This window comes from Kogia breviceps, chromosome 4, assembly GCF_026419965.1.
Source record: "Kogia breviceps isolate mKogBre1 chromosome 4, mKogBre1 haplotype 1, whole genome shotgun sequence".
NCBI lineage: Eukaryota > Metazoa > Chordata > Mammalia > Artiodactyla > Physeteridae > Kogia > Kogia breviceps.
Genome location: NC_081313.1, coordinates 49,041,963 through 49,054,785, shown reverse-complemented (window position 1 = coordinate 49,054,785; position 12,823 = coordinate 49,041,963). Strand labels below are relative to the sequence as shown.

The 12,823-nt window shown below is 38.9% G+C and overlaps 1 protein-coding gene across 2 annotated transcripts in view; it reads right to left on the bottom strand.

Moving 5' to 3' along the window:
- The window catches only part of IPO11 (importin 11), a 246,493-nt gene that overhangs the window by 26,850 nt on the left and 206,820 nt on the right, over window positions 1-12,823 (bottom strand). The window lies entirely within an intron of this gene.

Genomic DNA, 12,823 nt, shown 5'->3' with positions numbered 1-12,823 from the left:
AAATGCGAACCAGGATCAACCTACCTTTCCATAGCTTGGTCATTGACTTACCTAGGTTAAAATAAAATTGCAGAACTTGCTGTAAATGAAAAGGCAAGCTAGTCTATTTTATCTGATATGAATGTTGTTACTCCAGGTTTCTTTTGATTTCCATTTGTATGAAATATCTTTTTCCATCCCCTCACTTTCAGTCTGTATGTGTCCCTAGGTCTGAAGTGGGTCTCTTGTAAACAGCATATATATGGATCTTGTTTTTGTATCCATTCAGTGAGCCTGTGTCTTTTGGTTGGAGCATTTAATCCATTCACACTTAAGGTAATTATTGATATGTATGCTCCTATTACCATTTTCTTAATTGTTTTAGGTTTGTTTTTGTAGGTCCTTCTCTTGTGTTTCCCACTTAGAGAAGTTCCTTTAGCATTTGTTGTAGAGCTGGTTTGGTGGTGCTGAATTTCTCTTAGCTTTTGCTTATCTGTAAAGCTTTTGATTTCTCCATCGGATCTGAATGAGATCCTTGCCAGCTACAGTAATCTTGGTTGTAGGTTCTTCCCTTTCATCACTTTAAATATATCTTGCCACTCCCTTCTGGCTTGTAGAGTTTCTGCTGAGAAATCAGCTGTTAACCTTATGGGAGGTTCCCTTGCATGTTATTTGACATTTTTCCTTGCTGCTTTCAATAATTTTTCTTTGTCTTTAATTTTTGCCACTTTGATTACCATGTGTCTCGGTGTGTTTCTCCTTGGGTTTATCCTGTATAGGACTCTCTGTGCTTCTGGGACTTGGGTGGCTATTTCCTTTCCCACTTTAGGGAAGTTTTCGACTATAATCTCTTCAAATATTTTCTCTGGTCCTCTCTCTCTCTCTTCTCCTTCTGGGACCCCTATAATGCGAATGCTGTTGTGTTTAATGTTGTCCCAGAGGTCTCTTAGGCTGTCTTCATTTGCCTTCATTCTTTTATCTTTATTCTGTTCTGCAGCAGTGAATTCCACCATTCTGTCTTCCAGGTCACTTATCCATTCTTCTGCCTCAGTTATTCTGCTATTGATTCCTTCTAGTTTTCATTTCAGTTATTGTATTGTTCATCTCTGTTTGTTCTTTAATTCTTATAGAATTTGGTTAAACATTTCTTGCATCCTCTCAATCTTTGCCTCCATTCTTTTTCTGAGGTATTGGATCATCTTCACTATCGTTATTCTGAATTCTTTTTCTGGAAGGTTGCCTATCTCCACTTCATTTAGTTGTTTTTCTGGGGTTTTATTTTGTTCCTTCATCTGGTACATAGCCCTCTGCCTTTTCATCTTGTCTATCTCTCTGTGAATGTGGCTTTTGTTCCACAGGCTGAAGAATTGTAGTTCTTTTTTTTTTTTTGGCGGTATGCGGGCCTCTCACTATTGCAGCCTCTCCCGTTGCAGAGCACAGGCTCCGGACGCACAGGCTCAGCAGACATGGCTCACGGGCCTAGCCGCTCCGCGGCATGTGGGATCTTCCCAGACCGGGGCACGAACCCGTGTCCCCTGCTTCGGCAGGTGGACTCTCAACCACCGCACCACCAGGGAATCCCTGTAGTTCTTCTTGCTTCTGCTGTCTGCCCTCTGGTAGATGAGAATCTAAGAGGCTTGTGCAAGTTTCCTGATGGGAGGGACTGGTGGTGGGTAGAGCCAGCTGTTGTTCTGGTGGACAGAGCTCAGTAAAACTTTAATCTGCTTGTCTGCTGATGGGTGGGGCTGGGTTCCTTCCCTGTTGGTTAAGCCTGAGGTGACCCAACACTGGAGCCTACCCCGGATCTTTCGTGGGGATAATGGCGGACTCTTGGAGGGCTCATGTCAAGGAGTACTTCCCAAAACTTCTGTCAGTGTCCTTGTCCTCACAGTAAGACACAGCCACCCCCTGCCTCTGCAGGAGACCCTCCAACACTAGCAGGTAGGTCTGGTTCAGTCTCCTATGGGGTTGCTGCTCCTTCCCCTGGGTCCCAGTGCACACACTACTTTGTGTGTGCGCTCCAAGAGTGGAGTCTCCGTTTCCCCCCGTCCTGTCGAAGTTCTATAATCAAATCCCGCTAGCCTTCAAAGTCTGATTCTCTAGGAATGTCTCCTCCTGTTGCCGGACCCCCAGTTTGGGAAGTCTGACATGGGGCTCATAATGTTTACACCAGTGGGTGCACTCCTGTGGTATAAGTGTTCTCCAGTTTGTGAGTCACCCACACAGCAGTTATGGGATTTGATTTTATTGTGATTGCGCCCCTCCTACTGTCTCATTGTGGCTTCTTCTTTGTCTTTCAATGTGGGGTATCTTTTTTGCTGAGTTCCAGTGTCTTCTTGTCGATGACTGTTCAGCAGTTAGTTGTGATTCCGGTGTTCTCGCAAGAGGGAATGACAGCACGTCCTTATATAGTATTCTTTCAATGCCCCTATAGTTTAAACTTTTTTTTCCTAAAGTTGGAGGAAGGAGCTACAATTTTTTGTGACATGCATCTCTTGCCTTCCTTTCATCAGCTCTCCAACAACTTTAAAATTGCTACTCACTTGGGATTTATAAGGAACATAGAAATAGAACAGAAGACTGTTACTCTCAGTAGGTGAGCCTTATGTTTTAATTCATGGAATTAGGAACTGGTTGAAAGGTACAGAATTCTAACATTTTCAAAATCTCACTGATGATTTTATATGTCAGAGTAATCTTAAATAGCTCTGAGTCTGGGTACTTTTAAATAACCTTACCAAACTATGCCATTTGAGATCAATTTTTAAAGGGATATCAAATTATACAGTGCCAACATCTTTTTTTTTTTAAACATCTTTATTGGAGTATAACTGTTTTACAATAGTGTGTTGGTTTTTCCTTTACAACAAAGTGAATCAGTTATACATATACATATGTTCCCATATCTCTTCCCTCTTGCATCACCCTCCCTCCCACCCTCCCTATCCCACCCCTCTAGGTGGTCACAAAGCACAGAGGTGATCTCCCTGTGCTATGCAGCAGCTTCCCACTAGCTATCTAATTTAAATTTGATAGTGTATATATGTCCCTGCAACTCTCTCACTTCGTCACAGCTTACCCTTCCCCCTCCCCATATCCTCAAGTCCATGCTCTAGTAAGTCTGTGTTTTATTCCCGTCCTACCACTCATCTCTTCATGACATTTTTTTTTTCCTTAGAGTCCATATATATGTGTTAGCATACGGTATTTGTTTTTCTCCTTCTGACTTACTTCACTCTGTATGACAGAGTCCAGGTCTATCCACCTCATTATAAATAACTCAGTTTCATTTCTTTTTATGGCTGAGTAATATTCCATTGTATATATGTGCCACATCTTCTTTATCCATTCATCTGTCAATGGACACTTAGGTTGCTTCCATGTCCTGGCTATAGTAAATAGAGCTGCAATGAACATTTTGGTACATGACTCTGAATTATGGTTTTCTCAGGGTATATGCCCAGTAGTGGGATTGCTGGGTCGTATGGTAGGTCTATTTGTAGTTTTTAAGGAACCTCCATACTGTTCTCCATAGTGGCTGTATCAATTTACATTCCCACCAGCAGTGCAAGAGTGTTCCCTTTTCTCCACACCCTCTCCAGCATTTATTGTTTCTAGAGTTTTTGATGATGGCCAATCTGACTGGTGTGAGATGATATCTCATTGTAGTTTTGATTTGCATTTCTCTAATGATTAATGATGTTGAGCATTCTTTTATGTGTTTGTTGGCAATCTGTATATCTTCTTTGGAGAAATGTCTATTTAGTTCTTCTGCCCATTTTTGGATTGGGTTGTTTGTTTTTTTGTTATTGAGCTGCATGAGTTGCTTATAAATTTTGGAGATTAATCCTTTGTCAGTTGTTTCATTTGCAAATATTTTCTCCCATTCTGAGGGTTGTCTTTTGGTCTTGTTTATGGTATCCTTTGCTGTGCAAAAGCTTTTAAGTTTCATTAGGTCCCATTTGTTTATTTTTGTTTTTAGTGAAAGATCTCCTTCCCCTGCATGCCTGCTGCTCCTGAATGCACACTTCCATTAGAACCACTGTTTTCGTATATCATACTGGTAAGTGTGTTCCCACTGACTTGTGAAACTTCACAAGGTAAGTACCGTGTTCTAACCCCAGAATTTAGCATAGAACTATGGCATAAAACAGGAACTCGACAAACATTAGTTGAATAAAGGAATAGGTAAAATAAAGATATATGGTGAAGATTTTTCAAGGGAAACTATAAACATGAATATTTTAACATCTAATGATGTTGTTTCTGTAACATGACTGGTAGGAGAAAGAGGAAGGAGGGAACACATATAATAACAACAGTAAAATGTTAACTGTTCATCACATGGGCCTTTGTCAGAGGATTAGAAGTCTCTGGAGTATAAAGTAAATAGAAAAGGAGCACGTGTAGGGAATGGAAATGATCATAACCTTGTATTAGGAAACACAGTTCAACCGGAGGCCTGGCTGAGTTGTTTGTCCAAAACTTAATACATTTGCTATAAGGCTGAATTAATGAACAGAATTCTATAAATCAATAATTACATTTTATATCTTAATTGAGCACTTAAAACTTCAATAATTTCTCTTTTTCTCTGAGCTATTTACAAAGCCTATTTTAAATTCTGAGCTTTAAAAATGAACCAAACTTTTCCTCTGAGATGTTTTTTACTTTTTTTGCAAGGTGGCTATTTGAGTAACATTTGTTATAACACTATAATGAAATCTGTCAGGAATTGGAAAGCTGAGTATTTTACCACAACTGAAAAATGAGAGTATGTATGTGCATTTCTGAAAACACTAATGGAAATAGTGCCTCAAATGAAAATAATGAAGTTAACAAAGAGAAATTATTCTTAGGCCAGTCTTGAGGACTGAGTAGTAATGATAAAGAAATAACATTGGGGGAAGGAAGCAAGATGGCGGAACAGAAGGACATGAGCTCACCCCTTCTTACAGAAACACCAAAAGTACAACTAACTGCTGAACAACCACCCCCCAAAAAAAGCTGGAACCTACCAAAAAAGATACCTTACATCTGAAAACAAATAAGAAGCCACAATAAGACAGTAGGAGGGGCAGAATTGCAATAAAATCAAATCCCATACATGCCAGGAGGGGAATCCACAAATTGGAAACTAATTATATCACAGAAGTTCTCCCACAGGTGTGAAAGTTCTGAGCCCCATGTGGGGCTCCCAAGCCTGGGAGTGTGGCAATAGAGGGAAGAGACCCCAGAGAGTCTGGCTATGAAGGCCAGTGGTTTGACTGCAGGAATTCCACAGGACTGGGGGAAACAGAAACTCCTCTCTTGGAGGGTACACACAGTGGCTGGGGTGCACCAGAACCCAAGGAAAAAAGCAGGACCTCATAAGTGACTGGGTCAGACTTACCTGTTAGTGTTGGAGGGTCCCCTGCAAAGGCAGGGTTGGGGGGCGGCTGTGGCTCACTGTGGGGACAGGGACACTGGTGGTGGCGGCTCTGGCAATTGCTCATTGGCGTGGGCCCTCTAGGATGCTGCCATCTTCTCGCCAAGACCTGGCCCCACCCAACAGCCTGTAGGCACCAGTGCTGGTACGCCTCAGGCCAAACAACCAACAGGGCAGGAACACAACCCCACCCATCAGCAAAGAGGCTGTTTAGAGTCTTCCTGAAAAAACAGCTGCCCCATAATAAACACACCCACAGATACTGCCCTGCACACCAGTGGGATAAAACCCAGCTCCACACATCAGTGGGTGGATACCAGTCCCTCCCACCAGAAAACCTGCACAAGCCTCTTAGACAGCCTCATCCACCAGGGGGCAGACAGCAGAAGATAGAAAAACTACAACCCTGCAGCCTGCAGAACAGAAACCACAATCACCGAAAGTTAGACAAAATGAGACGGTAGAGAAATATGGTTCATGTGAAGGAACAAGACAAAAACCCAGAAGAATTAAGTGAAGTGGAGATAGGCAGTCTACCTGAAAAAGAATTCAGAGTAATGATAGTAAAGATGATCCAATATTTCGGAAAAAGAATGGAGGCACAGATTGAAAAGATACAAGAAATGTTTAACAAAGACCTAGAAGAACTAAAGAACAAACAGAGATGAACAATACAATAACTGAAACAAAAAATATACTAGAAGAAATCAATAGCAAAATAACTGAGGCAGAAAAATGGATAAGTGACCTGGAAGACAGAATGGTAGAAATCACTGCAATGGAACAGAATAAAGAAAAAAGAATGAAAAAAATGAGGACGGTTTAAGAGACCTCTGGGACAACATGAAACACACAAACATTCGCATTATAGGTGTCCCAGAAGGGAAAGAGAGAGAGATAGAAAGGGTCTGAGAAAATATTTTAAGAGATAATAGCTGAAAACTTTCCTAACATGGGAAAGGAAACAGTCATCCAAGTCCAGGAAGTGCAGAGTCCCAGTCAGGATGAATGCAAGGAGGAACGTGCCAAGACACATAGTAATCAAATTGACAAAAATTAAAGACAAAGAAAAAATATTAAAAGCAACAAGGGAAGAGCAATAAATAACATACAAGCAATCCACATGAGGTTATCAGCTGATTTTTCAGCAGAAACTCTGCAGGCCAGAAGGAAGTGGCACAATATATTTAAAGTGATGAAAGGGAAGAACCTATAGCCAAGAATACTTTACCCAGCAAGGATCTCATTCAGATTCGACCAAGAAATCAAAAGCTTTACAGACAAGCAAAAGCTAAGAGAATTCAGCACCACCAGACCAGCTTTGCAAAAAATGCTAAAGGAAGTCCTCTAGGTAGAAAAGGCCACAACTAGAAACAAGATAATTACAAATGGAAAAGCTCACCAGTAAAGGCAAACATATAGTAAAGGTAAGAAATCATCTGCACACAAATATAAAATTAAAACCAGTAATTATGAGGAGAGCAAAAATGTAGGATATTGGAAACTCATTTGAAATTAAAAGACCAGCAATTTTAACCAATCTTGTTTATATATAGGCTGCTACATCAAAACCTCATACTATCCACAAACCAAAAACCTGCAATAGATACACACACAAAAAAGAAAGAAGAATTCAAACACAACAGTAAAGTTAGTCATCAAATCACAAGAGAAGAGAACAAAAGAGGAAAGGAAGAAAAAACACCTACAAAAACAAATCCTGAACAGTTAACAAAATGGCAGTAAGAACATCCGTATCAATAATTACCTTAAATGTAAACAGATTACATGCTCCAACCAAAAGACACAGACTGGCTAAATGGATACAAAAACAAGACCCATATATATGCTGTCTACAAGAGGCCCACTTCAGACCAAGGGACACATACAGACTGAAAGTGAGAAGATGGAAAAAAGGTATTCCATGCAAATGGAAATAAAAGATAGCTGGAGTAGCAATACTCATATGAAATAAAATAGACTTTAAAATAGTGTTACAAGAGACCAACAAGAAGACTACATAATGATCAAGGGATCAATCCAAGAAGAAGATACAACAATTGTAACAACTGCACCCAACACAGGAGCACCTCAATATATAAGGCAAATGCTAACAGCCATAACAGGAGAAATCAACAGTAACACAGTAATAGTGGGGGACTTTAAGACCCTACATACATCAATGCACAGATCATCCAGACAGAAAATCAATAAGGACACAAAGGCCTTAAATGACGTATTAGACCAGATGGACTTAATTGATACTTATAGAGCATTCCATCCAAAAGCAGCAGAATACACATTCTTCTCAAGTGCACATGGAACATTCTCCAGGACTGATCACATGCTGGGCCACAAAGTAAGCCTCACTAAATTTAAGAAAACTGAAATCATACTAAGCAACTTTTCTGACCACAACACTGTGAGATTAAAAATCAACTAAAAGAAAAAAACTGTAAAAAACACCAACACATGGAGGCTAAACAATATGCTACTAAATAACCAATGGATCACTCATGAAATCAAAAAAACACCCAGAGACAAATGAAAACGAAAGCATGACGATCCACAACCTATGGGACCCAGCAAAAGCAGTTCTAAGAGGGAAGTTTATAGCAATACAATCTTATCTCAGGAAACAAGAAAAATCTGGAATAAACAACCTAAGCTTACACCTAAAGCAACTAGAGAAAGAAGAATAAACAAAACCCAAAATTAGTAGAAGGAAAAGAAATCATAAATACAAGAGCAGAAATAAATGAAATGGAGACAAAAACAACAAAAATAAAAGCTGGTTCTTTGAAAAGATAAACAAAATTGACAAAACTTTAGGCAGGCTCATCAAGAGGAAGATAGCTCAAATTAATAAAATTAGAAATGAAAAAGGTGAAGTCACAATGGACACCACAGATAAGAGACTACTATAAGCAACTATATGCCAATAAAATGGACAACCCAGAAGAAATGGACAAATTCTTAGAAAGCTGCAATATCCCCAGACTGAACCAAGAAGAAATAGAAAATACAAACAGACCAATCACAAGTACTGAAATTGAAACTGTGATTTTAAAATTCCCAACAAACAAAAGCTGAGGACCAGATGGCTTCACAGGCACATTCTATCAAATATTTAGAAAAGAGTTAACACCTACCCTTCAGAAACTGTTCCAGAAAATTGCAGCAGAGGGAAAAAACCCAAACTCATTCTATGAGGCCACCATCATGCTGATAACAAAACCAGACAAAGATACCATAAAAAAAGAAAATTACAGGCCAATATCACTGATGAATATAAATGCAATATCCTCAACAAAATACTAGCAATATGAATCCAACAATACATTAAAAGGATCATACACTATGATCAAGTGGGATTTATCCCAGGGATGCAAGGATTTTTCAATATCTGCAAATCAATCAGTGCAATACACCATATCAACAAAGTGAAGAATAAAAACCATATGATCATCTTAACAGATGCAGAAAAAGCTTTTGACAAAATTCAGCACCGATTTATGGTAGAAAACTGAAAGCATTTCCTCTAAGATCAGGAACAAGAGAAGGATGTCTACTCTCACCACTATTATTCAACATAGCTTTGGAAGTCCTAGCCATGGCAATCAGAGAAGAAAAAGAAATAAAGGAAATCCAAATTGGAAAAGAAGTAGTAAAGCTGTCACTGTTTGCAGATGACATGATACTATACATAGAAAAATCCTAAAGATGCTACCAGAAAACTACTAGAGCTCATCAATGAATTCAGTCAAGTTGCAGGACACAAAATTAATACACAGAAATCTGTTGCATTTCTATACAGTAACAAAAAAAGATCAGAAAGAGAAATTAAAGAAACAATCCCATTTACCATCACATCAAAAAGAATAAAATACCTAGGAATAAACTTACCTAAGGAGGCAAAAGACCTGTACTCTGAAAACTTTAAGACCCTGGAGAAAGAAATAATAAATGACAAAAACTGATGGAAAGATATACCATGTTCTTGGATTGGAAGAATCAATATTGTCAAAATGACTATACTATCCAAGGCAATCTACAGCTTCAATGAAATTCCTATCAAATTACCAATGGCATTTTTCACACAACTAGAACAAAACAATCTTAAAATTTGTATGGAGACACAAAAGACCCCAAATGGCCAAAGCAATCTTGAGAAAGAAAAACAGAGCTGGAAGAATCAGGCTCCCTGACTTCAGACTATACTACAAAGCTACAGTCATCAAAACAATATGGTACTGGTACAAAAATAGAAATGTAGATCAATGGAACAGGATAGAAAGCTCAGAAATAAACCCACACACCTATGGTCAATTAATCTACAACAAAGGAGGCAAGATTATACAATGGAGAAAAGACAGTCTCTTCAATAAGTGGTGCTGGGAAAACTGAACAGCTACATGCAAAAAATAAAATTAGAACAATCTTTAACATCATACACAAAAATAAACTCAAAATGGACTAAAGACCTAAATGTAAGGCCAGACACTATAAAACTCTTAGAGGAAAACATAGGCAGAACACTCTGACATAAATCACAGCAAGATCCTTTTTGACCCACCTCCTAGAGTAATGAAAATAAAAACAAAAATAAACAAATGAGACCTAATTAAACTTAAAAGCTTTTGCACAGCAAAGGAAACCATAAACAAGACGAAAAGACAACCCTCAGAATGGGAGAAAATATTTGCAAATGAAGCGACAAGGGATTAATCTCCAAAATGTACAAAAAGCTCATGCAGGTCCATATCAAAAAGACAAACAACCCAATCAAAAAGTGGGCACAAAACCTAAACAGACATTTCTCCAAAGAAGACATACAGATGGCCAAGAGGCACATGAAAAGATGCTCAACTTCACTAATTATTAAAGAAATGCAAATCAAAGCTATGATGAGGTACTACCTCACGCTGATCAGAATGGCCATCATCAAAAACTCTACACACAATTGATGCTGGAGAGGGTGTGGAGAAAGGGGAACCCTCTAACACTGTTGGTGGGAATGTAAATTGATATAGCCACTATGGAGAACAGTATGGAAGTTCCTTAAAAAACTAAAACTAGAACTACCATATGAACCAGCAATCCCACTCCTGGGCATATACCCTGAGAAAACCATAATTCAAAAAGAGTCATGTACCCCAATGTTCATAGCAGCACTATTTACAATAGCCAGGATATGGAAGCAACCTAACTATCCATCAATAGAGGAATGGATAAAGAAGATGTGGTAAATATATACAATGGAATATTACTCATCCATAAAAAGGAACAGAACTGTGCCATTTGCAAAGAAGTGGATGGACCTAGACGCTGTCATACAGAGTGAAGTAAGTCAGAAAGAGAAAAACAAATATTGTACATTAACATATATATATGGAATTTAGAAAAATGGTACAGATGAACCTATTTCCAAAGCAGAAATAGAGGCGCAGATGTAGAGAACAAATGTATGGACACCAAGGGGGGCGGGGTGGTGGGATGGATTGGGAGATTGGGATTGATGTATGTACACTACTATGTATGAAGTAGATGGCTGGGTGAGAGCCCAGCCATTTTTCCCCTTTGTATAGCAAAGGGGAAAAAAAAAGGTGTAATCTGTTTGCAAGACATATATTAAGTTAACCTTAAAAATGCATTCCAATATATATTAGGTGCAGACAAATACTGTTTGATTCCATTTATATGAGGTACCTAGAATAGTCAAATTCACAGAGTCAGAAAGTACACTGGTAGCTGCCAGGGGCTGGGAGTGGGGTGGGCAGGGAGAATGGGTAGTTCGTTTTTAACGGGGAGAGAGTTTCAGTTTAGGAAGGTGAAAAATTCAGGAGATGGATGATGGTGAGAGTTGCACAACAATGTGGATGTACTTAGTGCCACTGAACTGTACAGTTAAATACAGTTAAAATAATATGTTTTACATTATGTGTCTTTTACCACAATAAAAAAAAAAACAATCAAAAAATAGGCAGAAGACCTAAAGAGACATTTCTCCAAAGAAGACATACAGATGGCCAAGAGGCACATAAAAAGATGCTCAACATCGCTATTAGAGAAATGCAAACCAAAACTACAATGAGGTATCACCTCACACTGGTCAGAATGACCATGATCGAAGACTCTACAAACAATAAATACTGGAGAGGGGGCTTCCCTAGTGGCGCAGTGGTTGAGAATCTGCCTGCCAATGCAGGGGACACGGGTTTGAGCCCTGGTGTGGGAAGATCCCACATGCCGCGGAGCAACTAGGCCCGTGAGCCACAACTACTGAGCCTGCACGTCTGGAGCCTGTGCTCCACAAGAGAGGCCACAACAGTGAGAGGCCCGTGCACTGTGATGAAGAATAGCCCCCACTCGCCACAACCAGAGAAAGCCCTCACACAGAAACGAAGACCCAACACACCCCAAAATAAATAAATAAATAAATAAATAAATAAATAAATAAATAAATAAATAAATAAATTTATTTTAAAAAAATACTGGAGAGGATGTGGAGAAAACGGAACCCTCCTACACTGTTGGTGGGAATGTAAACTGATACAGCCACCATGGAGAACAGTATGGAGGTGCCTTAAGAAACTAAAAATAGAGCTATCATATGATCCAGCAATCCCACTATTGGGCAAATATCCCGAGAAAAACATGGTTTGAAAGGATACATGCATCCCAGTGTTCATTGCGGCACTATTTACATGGAAGCAACCTAAATGTCCATCAACAGATGAATGGATAAAGAAGATATGGTACATAAATACAATGGAATATTACTCAGCCATTAAGAAGAATGAAATAATGCTATTTGCAGCAACATGGATGGATGTGGAGACTATCAGGTGATAGTCTCCAGTGAAGTAAGTCAGACAAAGACAAATATAATATGGTATTACTTACATGTGGAATCTTAAAAAAAATGATACAAATGAACTCATTTACAAAACAGAAACACATTCACAGACTTATAGAACCAACTTATGGTTACCAGGGGGTAAGTGTGGAGGGGAAGGGACAGATTGGGAGTTTGGGATTGACATGTGCACACTGCTATATTTGAAACAGATAACCAACAAGGACCTACTGTATAGCACAGGAAACTCTGCTCAATACTCTGTAATAACCTAAATGGGAAAAGAATATGAAAAAGAATAGATACATGTATATGTATAACTGAATCACTTTGCTGTACACCTGAAGCTAACACAACATTGTTAATCAACTCTACTCCAATATAAAATAAAAATTTTTTTAAAAAGAAATATCAGATTAAAGAAGCTTCTTTAAAGAAGCTTGCATTTCTCTTTAAATGAAAAGAGAAAATGAAAGGGTAACTAGGATTTGCTACTTGAAGCACTGCCACCTGCTAGGACAGAGTTAACACCAGCGTATGAAAGAAAACTTCCCTTT